A 19,594-nucleotide genomic window follows, 5' to 3' on the forward strand; every position below is an offset into this window, starting at 1 on the left:
TGTACATTCTCTAACATGCATATTTTAGATTCACAATTCATTTAAAAGCCTCTGGTCTGTAAACATGATAAATATCAATACATCCTCCTGTTTTTACACTCTATTGCGCTCTATTTGCGGCAGCATGTATATGTAAATTCATTCTCTGCAGCAGGAGGGGCTTAGAACGGGAGTTATAAAGGATTCCTGATAACGGCTCTCACAAACACTGCTCAGGCGTTACAGGCAAGATGAAATGAAAATTTAATCCATAACTTTCAAAAACGCTGGGTTTCGACTTCAACACGTGCAGTTCTCATGTTTATTCAACGAAGTCAAAGCCTTTTGGGAAATCTGTTTGTGTTTTGATAATGTGGCGGTATTTGGTATGGGTGTCTGTCTTTAAAGTGTTTTGTTAGTTTGGCGTGTTTCCTCTTTTTGATGTCGCCACGTCTCAGTGCTTTTATGTAAAAAAGCTCATCTGCACAGCTTTCGGAGAGATCAAGAACCGGGTTGACCGGGTACTCGGTACCACAGGTACTTAAAAAAACCTGCTACCATAACATTTTTCTGAGATGAACAGCTTGTCTGCGTACTGTAATGAACACGTGGTTGTCAGTAGACGGGTGATACTGTGTTTTAAGAGGAATCAAGAGGAAGTACACATTTCTAAGAAACAGAAGAACAGAGAGTGAAGCCACAGAATTAGATCAACAGTTTTCACTATTTAAAAAAAATCTTGTTTGTTTATTTGTTTGATGACATTAAAAACGGTAAATAAATATTATTATAATAATAGTAATATATAGTAATACAGGGAACCTATTACAATAAAAAAAAAAAAAAAAAAAAAAAAAATAGAAACTAATGTTTTGTCCCCATTAAAAAAAATTATAATAATATTAATACTTTTTAAAATTATTTATAATCTGACCACTGAAATAGAAAAGGTTTCAATTTCAGAAATCTGATTACCTTACCATATTAAAAAAAAAATATATATATATATATATATATATATATATATATATATATATATATATATATATATATATATACACACATATATAAACAAATATAATTCATTCAGTATCTTTAAAAAAAATCATAATCATGTTAATTAGAAGTGTTGCTACATACCAGTATTGGTAATAACTGTAATATTTAAAAAATTAATGGTACACATGTGATTATTTAATGTATTGCTCAGTGGTTGCTTAACTCAGGAGACTTCAATGAGATTCTCGAATATCTCTCATATTAGTATACACACCATTTCTGATGTTTCTCCTGAAAGTCCTTAGAAGTGGAAGTAGACACAAATGAGACGTGAAGTATTTGAGAAAATGTGGTTGCTCTTAACCTCAGGAGACGTAGTTGTGATCCTCATGTATTTCTCATTTTAGTCTCAATAGTGTCTCAGTTGTTTCTTCTAAAAATCCTTAGGAGAAATAAAAGTAGACACAACAGAGACATGAGAAAGTTCAGAAAGAAAGGAATCCACAATGACAATGGGCGAGAAACATGGGAGATCTCTTTATAGTCTTGCAAGACTCTGAGACACGTTTTACTGCAAAACAGAGCTTGCTGTTTTTACTGCAGTGGGGTTTTACTGCAATGTGTTTCTTCACCTTTAATGGTGCGGACAGCAGGAGAAGAGACAGGAGACAGTTGAACAGGTGAGAACTGAACAGGGGTAAGAAAGTACCTTCAGCAGGGATTCGAACCCTTGTTGTCTGAGGTTCAGTTGTGCTTCACGTGGATGTGCTGCTCAAGACTATAGCTCTGACAGAGTTTACTCTACGCTCAGGATACACAACCTGATTCTCTTATGTCTCATCCAGATCTTTGTCTTAAGATGTCTTCAGTTTTATTTTAGGAGAAACCTTAACTTTTACTAATATTGTTAATATTAAAACTATTTAAATAGCATTACACATTTCAGAATATCAAGGGATACTAGTTTATATTTATCTTCAGTGTCCAGCATTGTATACACCACATTTTACAAACACATTAGTACAAGTGTGAGATGTTTAGTATAAGAGCAATACCTTTTTTATAACAAATGCATGTAACAGTCTACCAGTGGGTTTTTTTTTTTTGTACGGCACATTTTTGCATGCATGTTAATATAGGTGATTATTTCCTCTTTTAAATCAATGCCAATACCTCCTCCAATGCGAAGTCATCCATATGCTGAAAGATCTCATATCCCAATTCATCTCTCACAGGAGTAGTGTGCCTCCCTCGTCTTATTGCCCTTCTTAATTCATGTAAAGAAGAGAACAAAATACATCACTATTGTCATTATTTTTGTTAAGTTTATACCCTTCCTGCTTCAGCATTAGCTCCCTCCTAATCAAACCATCATTACCAACATTATGATCACTGTGCACTCGCTGGAAACTCCTAACCAACAGATCAGCCTCATCCTTGTTACTAACCACTTCTCTACACCCTTCTACCAAAACAGGAATAGAAAAACCTCTATTAATTCCCGCCATACGATGAATCATATTCCAAATCTGTTTAACAGTAGTCTCAGAACCAAGAGTGCCACAGAACTTCTGCCAACTCTCTCTCTTCACACACTTTATAACCTTCCTAGCCTCAGCTCGCCGTTCCTTATATTCAACAACAAAGCTCTCAACAGGACATCTGCCACAACACAACTGATGGTCCCAACCCCATTTATAAGGGAAGAAATCACACTTATTAAACCTGACAGGGCACACATGTGAAGTGAAGACCATTTCAGGTGATTACCTCTTGAAGCTCATCAAGAGAAGCCAAGAGCGTGCAAAGCAGTAATCAAAGCAAAAGGGGGCTACTTTGAAGAACCTACAATATGACACATTTTCAGTTGTTTCACACTTTTTTGTTATGTATATAATTCCACGTGTGTTAATTCATAGTTTTGATGCCTTCAGTGTGAATCTACAATTTTCATAGTCATGAAAATAAAGAAAACTCTTTGAATGAGAAGGTGTGTCCAATCTTTTGGTCTATATATATATATATAAAATAGAAAACAGGTATTTTAAATTACACTATAACTGTAAATTACTATTACACTGTACTTTGATCAAATAAATGCAAACTTTGTGAGCATTAGAACTATAATCTCTCTCTCTCTCTCTCTCTCTCTCTCTCTCTCCCTATATATATTGATGAGTAGTATACAGATCTTGATTGAAGATTGAAGATAGAAGAAGCACAAAATCACTTTTACAGACTTCTCCTGGTGGAATGACCTCCCAACTCAGTCCTTCGCCATCTTCAAGATTCGGCTTAAAACCCATCTCTGTCTTTAACACTCACTATTCTAATTATATTCTTTAAAAAAGTGCCCCATTTAGACTTAAACGCTATTAATTTACTTGTTTTCTCCAAATAAATAAATAACACTAACTGTTCTATTCTTTTTGCATTCTATCTATTTTCCTTTTATTTATTATACAATTAACAAAAGCAAAAAGGCATCTAACACTAGCTTTCTCTATTCTACCTGTTTTCTTTTTATTATATAATTATAAAAAAAACTTGCTACGTGAACTGCATTTAAGCTAACTGAGACTTGTTATAGCACTTATATATCATTGCTGTTTTGTTATATTTGATTGTTTCATTTGTCGTCATTTGTGAGTCACTTTGGATAAAAGTGTCTGCTAAACAACTAAATGTAAATGGATATAAATACAAACACATGCATTTATGTATTTAAGAAATAACCTTTTAATATAATGCACTTTAACTAAATAAAGATTACATTTGATTTATTGCCTGTTATATTCTGAGGAGAAACTGAGATTGAACAAGATGATATTGACATGATAATTCAGTTGATTAAACAGTTAAATATTTTTTGCTGTCTTTTCGATTGCTCCAGTACTGTATTACATTTGTTTTTAAATGTAAAATTATGTTTTTAGAAAAAAAAAGACTTTTATTTTGCTCTGGCGGTGTGACGTCATAAGGCTGCGCGCTCTCACGCGTCTGTGATTCGGCTGAAGAAAGGTTTGTGATGTTAATAGTTTAAAGTGTTTCAATCGACTAAACTCATTTAGAGTCGTATATTATTACACTGTGAAAACAAGTCTGAACCCGTGTCACATTATAATGCTTTAACTAGTGTTATTAATGATGGTTAATGCTTGTAAAGTGTTCCCGAACAGAAGTAAGAGTGCGTCTCATTTCGCTCCCTATATAGTGAATCAGTTCATTTTAAACAAGACCTCGGTTACTGGTTAGTAGTGTTGGAGAAAACAGCAATGAATCAATTGAATCGCAAAATGATTCAGTGATTCAATCGAATCATCGCGCGCTGACGTCATCTGCTGTTTAAAACAGAGTAAATGCGACGAAAACAAACACAAACCTGTTTAATGATCACTTTTACTAACCAACTGCAAATGTTTTTCCTGAAAGTGAAATCTATTACATATAATCTACACATCATTCAATACTAAATATACATCTTAATACACATGTAAACCAAATTCTGTCCTTTTATTAATTTGATTGCTAATGTTGTTTTTAATGTCATACATTTAAAGTCCATGAACTCTGACTCCCTTAGCAGTGTGCTGACTACTGAACTAGAGCTGATTATTTGTGTTAATTATTCTCATCTTAATCACAGATAAACTGAGGTCCATGTGACACTTTTATAAAGATGGAGTTTATCAAAGAGGAGAGTGAAGACGTGAAGATTGAAGAAACATTCAGAGTCAAACATGAAGAGACTGAGGAACAAACAGGTTAGTTTTTATTCTCAAAGCTGAACTCAGTTGATCATTATTAAAATGTCCAGCTCTACAGAACACATTAAACTCTAGTGTTGATATTTCCAGTTATTAATAAAAGTAGTCTTAATAGAAGGCTATTATATTATTAACAGAAAAACTATTTCTGTGAAAGCAACAGTTAGTTTCCTAATTGTGAAAAATGATGTGATGGTGAATCCCTCCATCAAGATCAAGATGGATGGAGATTTGTTGTTGTTTTTTGGCTTGTGACTTGATCTTTTGAATTTAATACAAAACTGCTATTACAAAACTGAACCTAGTTGAGAGGACACTGTGTTTCTAATGTTTTAGACCTCAATGTCTGTAAGAAACCAGTTCTGCTGGGTCGAAGTCTTGTGGTCCTCTAACATGATTTTTGATGAGATGTTGATAACTGCCAGCTTAAAGATACAGTTGCAATCAAAATTATTACACACTAATACTGTAGAAATGCAAGCTAGAATTTCATAAAATTGCATCTATAACAGTTTACTTGTATATAGGGTTGTGCGATATGCAAAAAAAAAAAAAAAAACCTATCATGATTTTATCAATTTTGCGACTTCAATTTTAATCACTATTTTGACACACACAGACATGCTTTACAGTCATAAATGCAATCAGTATAAATTTGAAACATATTTCCAAAAGTAAACCAATGAGAGCTTTATCAAAAAGTTGTAACATGTCTCTAGAACAGACTCGAGTGAAAATAATCACTAAGTAAAGATGTCAAATAAAATCTAGACATATGGCAAAATATTATAATAAAAAAATAAGATTAAACCCGTTATCAGGGAGATGTTTTTTTTATTTTTTTTGCCATGCATCGGTCATAAAGCTCACTGTAGTGGTGCCTCAGGTGTTATATCTTTTGCCCAATATATAAGGCTGTGCAAAAAATCAAATGTGATTTTCATGCACATCTTATCAGTAAAGAAGCTCCTGTAATTAGAAGTATATCTCCAGCACGTGTGTTCAGATCAGGGTTGCCAGGTTTTCACAACAAATCCTGCCCAGTTGCTTCTCAAAACTAGCCCAATCCCACTTCCAGAAGGTTCCCCGATAAAAATTGCTTCCCGGGGTTAAAATATAAGTTTTTTTAGCAGGTTGCCTTGGTAAAATTCGCATTTTAGGGGCTAAATATCACGTTATTTGTATTGGGGTCGCTTTGACCCGCGGACATGAAAAACAACCACAGACTTGGCAACACTGGTTGGCATTTACTACACCGAGCAGTAATTCACTGACAATCTACACAAAATCGATGTTAAAATTGCAGGAGATTCTTTGTCGATTTTGAAAGCGATTTTGTGTTAGTTGTCGGTAGACTACGGCTCTGTGTAGTAACTGCCGCTCCACCTGAACCAGTGTTGCCAAGTCTGCGGTTGTTTTTCATGTCCGCGTTTTGAAGCAACCCCAATAACGTGATATTTAGCCCCTAAAATGCTAATTTTACCAAGGCAACCCTGCTAAAAAACGTATATTTTAACAGGACAGGATTTGTTGTGAAAACCTGGCAACCCTGATCTGAACGCACGTGCTTGGGATATACTTCTAATTACAGGAGCGTCTTTACTAATGAGATTTTTTGCACAGCCCTACCAATATATTTATTGCCCAAGGTTCACACGTACTCCATCTGCAGTGCTTTTACAGTAAGTTATGTGTACGTGATTCAGAAGCAGCAACGAGAGCGCATTATTGTAACATGAAAGCACATAAAATAATGCACGAGCCCGAATCTATCCACTCACACACAGATTTCCTTTGTTAACAAAACCAGACACACGTGCTCAGACAATAGACTGTGTAAGGATCAGATACACACTGCCTCACGTGTCTCCTCTCGCTCAACCTGTGTCCTGTGCACTCACAACTCTCTCTGTGCTCATGCGCAAGATATTACATCTTTTCGCACCTTTCTATCTATAACCTTTTCTGTTCTCATCTTTTTACTGCGTGCAGTGTGACCGCTCTGATCCATTAACACGGGCTCAAAAAAATGGCTACGCATCACGGTGTGTGTGAACCTGGAGTTATGCATATGCCCAGTCTGCTCTGTTCTCGCGCTAGGAGCGCTGCATCCTGATTGGTTCAGATAACATACTGCGGGAGGTCGGGGCTGCGGAACATCGTGCTATAAAGCGATTTAGAAATCGTGCACACTCAAATTGTGTTTTTATTTCGATTTCGATTAATCGCACAGCCCTACTTGCATATTAAATCATCGGCACTTATTTTTATGATAGGGAATAGGGATGCACCGGTTGACCGGCCATAAATCGGAACCGGCCGGGTTTTCCGGAAGTGCGCTCGTGTGCACAGACTACATTGTAATCGTTCACTATGTCATTTGTGTGGAAGTATTTCGAAATCTGTGCACAGGACACGGGCAGCTGATCAGTACTGGAAGTGCAGAGCTACATGTCTGAGGCACAGATGGCAGGAAGCGAACAGCCGTTGGTGTACTGGCGCACAAATAAGAGTCCCTTTCCTGCGCACTGAAGCTGCCCGAGCGTACCGGTCCGCGCCCTGAACACGAGTAGACCATGAAGAGATGTTCAGATCAACTTCTCACGTGTTGGATGAGAAACGAAACAGACTAAACTGTGACAAAACTGAATTTTTTTTTTTTTTTTTTTTTTTTTTTTAGAACTTGCATACACGTTTGAAAAGCCAGAAATAAACGTCAGTTCTGCATTAGGGTGATTATTTTAATTTTACCTTAAAATTACATAGACTTTGTTTGATTTAAAAATCACCTGCTGTAGCACACTGACAAAAAGTGTTTCATTCATCCAATTAAAACATATTAGGGTAAAGATACACATCTATTTTTTTTTACTTTAGACAATAAGTTATTTATTTTTCATTGGCTCAAGTAAAAAAATATAGATGTGAATCATTACCCCAATTTTTTTTTTTTAAATTGGATGAATGAAACACTTTGCATCTTTGTTTTATTCGCACAAACATTATTTGATTTTAACATTTTGGAAAATGTATTTATATAGCATACTTTTATTTAGTCTCACTGGTAAAGACCTTTTTTTTTGTTTAAAAGCAAATTTAAAAACTAAAATACTGAATGCTGATTAAGAAACATGTTATTGAATGTGTGTTGATTGTGTTGTTTGGATTGTAGAACTATGCAGTTATTGCCTTTAATGTCACATGGTTACACTTAATCTTTTAATTTAAGGCCAGTTCTTTGTAGTTTCAACCCAATTCAAAAACAAAAGCTAAATGTTGATGTCTGTACCATCTGTGTTTGTATTGAATGTAGGCTACTATACTGTGCAGTTACTGCTGTTAATTTCAGATGATTACAGTTATTGTTTTCAATAGCCAAAAGCAAGTTTGGCCTATTAAATACCAAATATCTTGTTTATGCACACTTTCCTTCTTTCTTGTTTGTTGCTTAAAAGATTAAAAAAAAAATCGGGTATCGGAATTGGCCAGTTTGCTTGTAAAAAATCGGTATCGGAATCGGCCATGAAAAATCATGATCGGTGCATCCCTAATAGGGAACAGATTTTAGAAACTATTAAAAACAGAATTAGCTCTTTTAATAGGGCCCTATTGTAACAATTTAAATGCAAAGTGTAAAGTGCATGGCACAGGTGCACTCAGGGCGTTTCCAAATCCACTTTTGCTATTTTAACGACGGAAAAATGTTCCGTGCGCTGGGGTGCATTTTTGGAATGGGTTTTCTCTATTTTCTATAAATAAGTAATGGTCGTAATGTTTACATGGTGGAAAAGCTTAACGCTTCTAATCGAAGAAATCTATCTGCTTGTTTGCTAAATTAAAGCGTGTGAGCAGATCATCTACAGGACAAGCAGGAATCCACCAAAGCTCCCCGTGATGAGTCTTTTAATTTGTGTGTGTGTTGGCACAATTGTTCAATTAATTCGCCAATTTCATTCATCTTATAAGTAGTAATAGGTTGAATTGAAAAACAGGGTCTGACTGTATTGTATATTGTTATTGAAATTTCATAATGTTTCACTTGATTATACATTTAGTCAGGATTTAAAGTTTGGAAAAAGTCTAACTAGTAAAATGTTTTACACGTTATGTGAAAACTAATACAAGTATATAAATAATTAAAGAGACTTACTCATGTTTATGATCTCTGCTGAATAAAGTGCTTCATTCTTTTTTTCTGAGGAAATCCAAATCCTCAACCACATCACATCTTTTTTGGGGTGATTTATGTCTTATTCCTCTCATCCCGAAACAAACTGTAAAATAAAAAAACTTGAACAGTCTGGCTGCTTTTTCTTCTGTGTGGGCGTATTCAAGCCGCGCGTTTCAGTTTGAATCTGAATAGCGCGGGGGCGTGGTCACATTAGAAGATAATAAAGGCAGACGCGAAAAACAGACATCGCATTGTTTTCCTATGGATTACTTTAACACAGAATATTTGTTTTCAGTGGCACTTGTTTAGTTTAAAAGCAGACATGTCAAGCTTTCTATAGATATCTCTCTCACGTCTCTTCGTTGAGTATTCACGTTACAGTTACAGTTCATTTTAATGACACGTGTCTAAATGAAGATCAGCGCAGACAAAGGCTGCAGACAGCACACCTTGTTTGTTATCTTTATTTTATAAATGCACAAAGTTCTGTTGTTATTATGTCTGTATTCAAAAAAATGTTTGACCCTTTACAGATTTAATTGATCTATTGATCTTATCTGTACGATCAAAACTGAAAGTGTAATTTAAGTTCTTTTCGTGGTTATCAGGAGAAAATGCCTCATAACGTGTATCTGTGTTAATCGACTCCAGAGGGTTAAACTCAACCTTGTGAAGACAGAATGAGTTGTGGTCTTTGCCAACCCAGCACTTCATCACAACTTCTCTATACACAGGGTTCCCACCCTTCTTGAAAGTACTTGAAAGTGCTTGAATTTCAGACATATGGATTCAAGGCCTGGAAAGTACTTTAAAACTAACATAGGTCCTTGAAAGTGCTTGAATTAAATTTGAAATCAGTTTTGTTTGTGCTATTTTTTTAAATTGTCCAATATGTGCTTCTGTCAAAAACAGAACTAAACAGGGGAGGTTATCTGTTTAATCTCTGACGCGATTGTGCGCAGCACAAAGTTGATTCTGTGCTTGCTTGATCTAATATTTTTTTTTTTTTTTTTTAGGGCCGGGACTTTAACGCGTTAATTGAGATTAATTAATTAGACAAAAAATAACGCATTAACTATGATTAATTAATTACAGAAAAAAATTCCCGCATTTTTAATAACTTATTTTTGCACCGCGGAACGTTTCTCACTGGATGAGTTTCGGCGGACCGACATAGTTGCCATGTCCGCTTATAATACGCGACTTTGTGTTTTTTTTCTTTTTTTTTTGTAAGTCGCGTTAAAACAGCACGGGTTGCGTTTTTTTGGGCTTATTAAAGAATATATGGTTGCTTGTTAGGAAAGTCTGACAAGCAACTTCGTTTTCTTTACATCTATGGTGTACATTGATACTGATACATTGATTAACACTGTCTGCTTACAGATATAGCCAAATCAGTGCAATCATATAAGTGCTGTGGCGTAACATTCGTCAAAACATTCCGCTGAATCCGCCCCCTTATCCCCTCATTGGAGTAAAATCACTTACAATGTGCAGGCGGCGCGCTCTATGATCTACAGAAAACACGTATTTCAATTTCTACAAACAATGCCTCCAACGAAGTGGAGAATTTTATTTTATTAAGCTAAATATGTTACAGCTCCCCTTAATGCTCTTGTCTTTCCCTTCTTGTCTTTTTGTCCTTTTCCTTCTCTCCAATCCGATTCAGCCTCACAGGTGATCGGAGATGAGGAAAGTGCGTTCTCTCCGCTTTGTTGCAGTTCCCTGATTTTTTTTTATTTATCCTTTTTTTCCTAATCAGTTTATCCTTTTCTAATAAAGCAGTGGTTTTAGTTTAATATGTTGCAGGCTCATTTATTGTTAATAAATTATGATGCGGAAAATAAATAATCAAATAATATTGGGCTTGTTTTTGAAGATCCATTCGCTTTGCTTATTTGTCTCGCGAGAGTTGGCAACTGTGCGGACCGATTATACTGGAGCACCAACTAGCGTTCGCATATCACCGCAGCACATGGAGCCTCAAGTATCACCTCAACGCAAAACATATAGCAGCTAGCGTGGACTTTACACTTTATGTTGAACTATGTATTATTTTGTTGGTGCAACAGTTTATGTTGAACTCTTTATTGTTTTGGCCAAGGTTATTGAGAGTTGGACTTAGTATGTTATGGCCTCTGAAGCAACAGAGAGATGTTTTCTAATAGTCAGGGTTTCCAATGTTCTGAATGTAATTGACAGTATTGTGTTTTAGTTAAAAAAAAACACTTTACAGAAGGTTCCAGCACCTATAAGCTTCCTGAATTTCTGAAATTTACTATTTCTAAATATGCTATTGCTACACTTCATGGCAAAAATTGCACTGGTCTGCTAGACTTGGTTGAACAAAAATAAACAATATTTTGTTGCTTATGTATTCAGTCATTATTCAATGGTATACTATAAATACATGTGAACAAAAAAATACTTCTCACTGTTCTCAGGTCAAATATTTATATGCGATTAAAATGCGATTAATTTAGATTAATTAATTACAAAGCCTCTAATTAATTAGATTATTTTTTTTAATCGAGTCCCGGCCCTAGTTTTTTTAAATGTTGTAAATTTAAGTAGCAAATGAGAATAGCTAAAAAAAATCAATGCATATATTTTGAGACAATAGGTCTTCTTTATGATTTTCAGTTTTGTTTATGATAATTAAAGCAACGGTTTTTAAATAACGAAAGAATATGTCAATTTATGGTATTTGGTGTAAAATGCGCCCCCGCTGTAGCGACTAAAGGCTCCATGATTAACGTGATAATTAATAGACTGCTGATTTTTCCATTTGCTGACATGAGATGGTTAGATTCAGTTGCTTAATACCATATTATGTTGGGTGTCCTTGGAGATAATCACCATGTTTAGAATGAAACCATCATATTTAAAAACATGATATTAATAATGTGTACGCGCCGCGCGCTTCACATGGATGATTATATATCTATAGCATGTGGGCGTGGTCGCGTAAGAGTTAGTGAAGGGAGACGTGAAAGACTGGACATCGTGTTGGTTTCATATGGATTACTTTATTACTTAATATTTGTTGTCAATAAGACTTGCTTAGTTTAAAAGTATTTCTCTAGAAATATCTCTCATATCTCCTTGTGGAGTATTTGTTGAGTTTCAGTTCATTTTAATGATGCATTTCTAAATGAAGATCACGCAGACCAAGGCTGCAGACAGCACACTATGTTTGTTTTCTTTATTTTATAAATGCACAAAGTTTTCTTATGTGTGTATACAAATAAAAGTAGACCCTTTACAGATTCCATTGATGTATTGCTCTTACCTGTACGATCAAAACTGAAAGTGCAATTTAAGTTATTTTTGGCGATATGCCACAAAACGCTTAAATGCATAGACTGAACAAAAAAATATTTTTATTTTTAAAATGTGCAGAAAATAGTACAAACTCTGCTAAAGTGATTGTTTTGAACAAGTATTAACTTAAACATTAAATAAATAAATAAATAAATGAATTTTTAGGGTTAGTTCTCCCAAAAATTATTTGGGACATTGACATTACATTTAGCTGACGCTTTTACCCAAAGCGACTTACAATTGCTGTATATATGTCAGAGGTCACACGCCTCTGGAGCCCGGGTCTCTCACACCAAAGGCATGTGTCTTATCCACTGTGCCAACACCACCCCATTATGTCATTAATAACTCACCCTCATGTTGTTCCAAACCCGTAAGACCTCCTTTTATCTTCGGAACACAGTTTAAGATATTTTAGATTTAGTCAGAGAGCTCTCAGTCCCTCCATTGAAGCTGTGTGTACGGTCTACTGTCCATGTCCAGAAGGTAAGAAAAACATCATCAAAGTAGTCCATGTGACATCAGAGGGTCCGTTAGAATATTCTGAAGCATCGAAAATACATTTTGGTCCAAAAATAGCACAAACTATGACTTTATTCAGCATTGTCTTCTCTTCCGTGTCTGTTGTGAGAGAGTTCAAAACAAAGCAGTTTGTGATATCCGGTTCGCGAACGAATCATTCGATGTAACCGGATCTTCTTGAAACAGTTCACCAAATCGAACTGAATCGTTTTAAACAGTTCGCGTCTCTAATACGCATTAATCCACAAATGACTTAAGCTGTTAACTTTTTTAATGTGGCTGATACTCCCTCTGAGTTAAAGCAAACCAATATCCCGGAGTAATGAAGAGAGTGAAGAGAGAACTGAAGATGAACACCGAGCCGAGCCAGATAATGAACGAAAGATTGATTCGTTCTCTAGTCAAAATCCGGTTGCATCGGGTTTCAGATCACCAGTATTGATTGGAAGTTCGGTTCTTTTCCGCGAACTGGTTCTTCCGGACAGTTCGATTCAATAAACCGGTTGAAGAAAACGGTTCACCGTTTCTTTTGCGCTCGAAGTAATGACGTCATTTGCGATGATTGCCCTTGATTCAAACCTTCGGTTTACCTGGGCTCATAACATTAGCACAGAATCAGTTCAGAATCAATCACCAAAAGAATCAGTTCAGTTCAGACGCTCTGTGTGTCGGTTTGCTTCACGCTAAATGACACATGCGCAGTATCATCAGCTCTTCGGTTCACGAATCGGACGCGCCTGACAGAAACGGTTCTTGACTCGACAACGAGTCAGTCTATTGTTCGTTATCTGGCTCGGCTCGGTGTTCATCTTCAGTTCTCTCTTCACAGCAGTTCAGTCAGTATACTGTTTGAGTGCATGAATTACTCCGGGATATTGGTTTGTTTTATCTCAGAGGGAGTGTCAGCCACATTAAAAAAGTTAACAGCTTAAGTCATTTGTGGATTAATGCTTATTGGAGACGTGAACCGGTTTAAATGATTAAATTTGATTTGGTGAACTGGTTCAATCTAATCATTAGTTCACGAACCGGACATCACTGGACAGTAAACACAGTTTCAACGGAGGGACTGAGAGTTCTCGGACTAAATCTAAAATATTTTAAACTGTGCAGAAGATGAATGGAGGTCTCACGGGTTTGGAATGACATGAGGGTGAGTCATTAATGACATAATTTTCATTTTTGGGTGAACTAAACCTTTAAGTATTACCTATGGGGCTGTGTGGGCCTTTTACCCCATGCTGGGGTGCCTCTTCCCCCATGTGTGGGGTAAAAGGCCCCTCTTGCCACCACATACATTTATAGGATTTTTAAACAAAACAAATAACTTGAATTAATAATTCAATCAGTTGCTCCGATAATAGTCAATACAAAAATATTTTTGTATGTATTATTTTGTATGTATTATTTTGTAATATAACATATTTTAGGTGCAGTGAATAGCGCAGTTTTTCTTAAGGTGTGTCTTTAGCCCCGTTGTACCCTACCTCCTGCGTTCCTGTAATGTGTGTCCTGCTCCTGTATATGGCATATAATTTTCGTTTCTAACCACGAGATTTGCGTCCAGCGGGAACCCAGTTCCAAAGTCTAGCGCATTAACCTATGGAGAAGCAGTGATAATCAGGCTATCAGTCTCAATGCCGGGAAAGTGCAAATTCAATGGGATTTACAATAAAAAAGGGATTTACAAAATAATTTTAACACGTCTCCAGAGGCATAGATTATGCAGGGGACATGTCCCCCCACTTTATATCACAGAAATTTGTCCCCTGCACTTTTTCGGTCAAGTGTGTTCGAATAGAGGTTTTCAAGAGCTGGTGTGAATAAATATAGATTTAAACTCAGAGACAGGACCGTCTGCGCATGACATGATATTTCATTCGGACCCAGAAGGTGAGATGAACATCAAGGAGCGCTAAACTCTCATGAAGTGTGTTTCATTCACACTCGAAGACGGAGGGTGCTCTTGCTCAGAAAGTCATACCAGGAAACTCCTAATATGGACAAAAGCATCCAACTATTGCCGTATGAAAACAGTTGTTTTCACAGAAAAACAGACACTTTTGGAAACACGAACACAATTGCGACAATATGTTTTTTTCAAGTCATCTCCAGCAGGTGATAAATAAAGTATATGAACAATGCAGTACTAATTGCATTTATTACAGTATATAATCTATTCTGTTCACCAGGCCTGCATTTATTTGATCCAAAGTACAGTAAAACTACAATTTAGAAAAATTTTACTAGCCTATTTAAAATAACTTTTCTATTTGAATATATTTCTAAATGTAATTTGAGATTTTAAAGTTGAATTTTTAGCATCAGTACTCCAGTCACATGATCCTTCAGAAATAATTCTGATATTCTGATTTGCTGCTAAAAACATAAATGCTGAATTTTGGATCCTTCTATTCATCAAAGAATACTGAAAAATGTACTCATCTCTTTTAAAATATTGATCATCAGCAAATCATCATATTAGACTGATTTCTGAAGGATGAGACACTGAAGACTGGAGTAATGATGCTGAAAATTCAGCTTTGATCACAGGAATAAATTACAATTTACAATAAGTTCAAATAGAAAAAAGTTATTTTAAATAGTAAAAATATTTCACAATTGCTTTTGCTGTACTTTGATCAAATAAATGCAGCCTTGTTGAGCAGAAGAGACTTCTTTCAAAACATTAAAAATGTTATTAAAAAACTGTAGACTGGTAGGCTATATTGATTACAGAAATGTTACATTGTAATGTTTTATATTATATTGCAATGTTCTGTGTGTGTGTGTGTATATATATATATATATATATATATATATATGTATGTATGTATGTATGTATGTGTATATGTGTATGTATATATATATATATATATATATATATATATATATATATATATATATGTTTGTGTATAAATGTATATATGTGTGTGTGTGTGTGTGTGTGTGTGATTTCTGTCCCCCTCACTTCTGAAAAGATGGCTATGCCCCTGCACGTCTCTATTGATGAATGTGCAAATGTGCAAATGTTAACAGGTTTTACTGTTATTAAAACATTTAACAACTTTTTATTTAAAAAAAAGCTGAGACAAATTATTTCTTAATTTAAAAACTCTTTAAAAACCAGTGTAATGCATTTTTTTTTATCAATATTTCAGAAACTGCATTTGAATATTACAAGTATTGAATTGAATGGATTTTAAGTCCTTTAAACACGACTGTCTAAAACGGTTTAATTTTATAAAACCTACACATTCAAAACATCATTATTACTCTGACATTTCTTTATGTAAATATTAAGTTCAAGTGAAATGGTAAGTACAGTAAGGACTTTCTTGATGTGCTGGGGTTGTGAATTTCAAAGGTGATTGATTTAAAAAAAAAATGGTGCTTTAAAAAGTCCTTGAAAGTCCTTGAATCTGGTGTTCATGAAAGAGTGGGAACCCTGTATACAGCTAGGATCGTCCACCATTGCTCCTTCTAGGACAGACAGGAACCTTAGAGTTGTGACTGATGATCAGCTAAGCTTCACAGATCATATTACTACAACGGCTGGGTCCTGCAGCTTTGCTTTAAGCCTGGAACACACCAAGCCGATGGTCGGCCGTCGGGCAGTTTTCGAGCGTCGACCGACCAAATCTTCTCAGTGTGTTCCGCATTGTCGGCTGAAATTGGTTCTCGTCGGCTTTGTAATGGCCGATTTGACATGTTGAATCGGCGTCGGAGCTTGTCAGCCAGTCGGGCCATCTGATCATTCTGATTGGCTGTTCAACCAGCGAACCAGCACGCTAGGAAAAAAAAACCGGAAGTGACGGAGCATATAAACAATGAAGTCAACGGGGACATAGTTGCCTCTCTCATTTGTTTGTATTTCTCGTGATTATCATTCGTGATTATTTAAAGATATGGCTGTCTGGAACGAGGCAAGTGAAGATGCATTGATCAGCATGATCCAGGAAAGGCCGGCCTTGTATGACATCACGGAAAAATCTTATTCCAACCGATTGGTGAAAGCTGAAATGTGGCGTGAGATCGAAAATAAACTTGTCATATCAGGTAAGATTTTCTTTTTGGCAATCGAGGTCTTTAGAAAACTGGTTTGTTATTTTTAAATGGTCCATTGTAAGAATAATGACGTGTGTGAGTGTACAAAAATAATTTGGTTAATGGAAAACAGGCAGTTATTATAATTATGTGTTAGCATCTAGTGTACGTACAGTAGAGAAAAAAGTAAAAATTTGGCATTAACAATAATCATGAAACTGACAAATAAGGCATAATGCTCACAAAATATGACCTTATCCCTCAGAGAAAGAGCTCAAGAAGCGGTGGGATTCATTGCGAACCCAGTACATGCGATATAAGAAACAAGGACCCTCAGGAAGTTCTGGATCTCAGAAGACTGGCAGGCAGCAATGGATCCTGAACCGCCTGCAGTTTCTACAGCCGCACACAAAAAGGAATGAGAGCACTTCAAATTTACCTATCAGGGTAAATAACCAAATCTATTTTTTTTTTCAGAATAAAATAAAACCTTTTGCTTTTTTTTAAGTGGCCACTGATTTTTCAGATGGGTCTATTTACAAGTAACTCAGCATATTAACACAAGGCGTTAAATTCTTTTGTCCCATTATCTTCCACAAATGTGCCATAAAGTGCTTCTGAATAGAGCCATTTCACCAATTTGCAGGGTATTGTTGTAGCTTTGCCCTGTTATTGTTATTGTTATGGGTGATTGGTGAACAGTTGTAAGAATCTATGGTATCACATAATTTGCATTTACATTTTTATCTTTTACATTTTTTTTTAAGGAATCTTCGGCTGATAGTGATTCCTGTTCACCCTCAGATGGTACCAACAGTGACACATGGACTGGCACCCATGAAGAGCCCAGCTTCATTGAGCTACGGCCCAGTACACCCTTGCCTGAATCCACGATCTGTGGAATGGAGTCTACAGCTGAGTCCACTGCCATTAGACAGAAACCAAATACTCCAAAGCCTCCGGGGAAGCGCAGGAAGATGCAGGATGAATCCTCCAGTGAGGAGTCCACATACTTGATGCGAACCATCGGCAAAACTCTGGAAAAGTTGGCATCACAGGAAAACACCAATGATGCCATCTCAGCTTTCTGCAAAAATCTAGAACACAGAATGCGGAGTTTGCCACCACATGTACTGCCACATTTTAAGCATTAGGTTGATGATTGCATTTTCAAATATTCAGTGGGCCACAACCATTCACTGGATGCATCTGTCAATCAGTATACACACCTGTAATGTGTTACGCTGCAAAAGTGTAATCATGTTTGCAGTATATTGTAGGTTGTACATGTACATTTGTACACATGTACATTTGTAATTTATATTATAGTTGTATTATAGTGCTTGTACAATTCTATTTAGTATTTAAAGTCTCTTCTATTTTTTAATTATTTACCTTCTAGCAAATTGTTGGGCCATTGTTCTGAACATTGCAAAATAAAACACTGACTTTTAGTAAAAAGGTACTTGCATTCACAATTCTTTATGTAAAAAGAGATCACAAAAGACATAATTATGTCAAATCCTGACTTTTATTGAGCAAATTCCCACCATTGTCATGAAACACAAAATTCTTCTGCGAGCATATTAGAGCATTTGATAAAATATGATATCAAATATCAGATCCAAAAAAAAATACAAACTGCAAATGCATAGAGAAGTGTTAGACGTGTGTTTGTTTGTGTGTGTGTGTGGAGGCTCTTCTGTGCTCAAATCGTGACTAAGCAACTGAAGTTTAAATAAAAGAGGAAGTTGAGAATCTCGCACACAAACAACATGCATTTAAACCAATGAAAAAATAGATACAAATTTGTGTTTTGAATTAGAAAATTATAGATTTTATTTCTTGAAAGTTACACAACACACACAGAGACACACAAACACACACACAGATAACAGCGTTTTCATTCCCACTTTTGGAGCACACTGCAGTGATTCAGTGTCTTATATTTTGCCCCATTGAAAGGGGACTGCACCAATGTCTGAATTAAAGTATTGGCACAGTTTATCCCTGAGCTGTTTGGCATTTGAAGTACTGTTGGTTGTGTGTGGCAGAGAGGCCTGCTCTAGGCCGGGGTCTTGATCTAGTCCTTCCTGGTCAATTGCTGCCATGTATGCTTCACAGCACTCTGTACGCAGAAAGTTGTGCAGAGCACAGCAAGCCAACACAATGTCCTCAACTTTGGCAGTGTTTTGAATATTAATGGTAGTTAGAAAAACTCTAAAGCGATTTGCCAGGATGCCAAATGCATTTTCAACCACCCTCCGAGCTCGCGAAAGCCTGTAGTTGAATATGCGTTGCTCAACAGATAGTCTGCGGTTTGGATATGGCTTCATGAGATATTCCTTCAAGGGAAATGCCTCATCTGCCACAATGCAGTAAGGGGCCAGCTGGTCAGATTCAGGAAGTGGTGCAGGTGCAGGTATGTTCGATGTTCTTTTCTCTAAAGCATCCTGTAAAGAGCATCCACTAAACACTCCACCATCTGAAACACGCCCATTGCAGCCCACATCAACATAAAGGAATCTGTAATTGCTGTCAACCAGTGCCATTAGAACAATGGAAAATGTGCGCTTGTAATTGTAAAATGTCGATCCAGTTCCTGGTGGGGGACGAATGTTGATGTGTTTCCCATCCAGAGCACCCAGGCAGTTTGGGAAGTTCCACTGAGCCTGGAATCCAATGGCAACTCGCTGCCACTCTTCCACTGTGTCTGGGCACTGAAAAACAGCAAGATAATAATAATATTTTTTATTTATTTATTTTTTTGGCAGACCCTTTATAA

The 19,594-nt window shown here is 36.2% G+C and overlaps 1 pseudogene; it reads left to right on the forward strand.

Moving 5' to 3' along the window:
- The first annotated feature begins 3,882 nt into the window (after nucleotides 1-3,882).
- Nucleotides 3,883-19,594, forward strand: part of LOC127967793 (gastrula zinc finger protein XlCGF57.1-like) — a 32,034-nt pseudogene continuing 16,322 nt past the window's right edge.

This window comes from Carassius gibelio, chromosome A4 (assembly GCF_023724105.1).
Source record: "Carassius gibelio isolate Cgi1373 ecotype wild population from Czech Republic chromosome A4, carGib1.2-hapl.c, whole genome shotgun sequence".
In the NCBI taxonomy this organism is placed as follows: Eukaryota; Metazoa; Chordata; class Actinopteri; order Cypriniformes; family Cyprinidae; genus Carassius; species Carassius gibelio.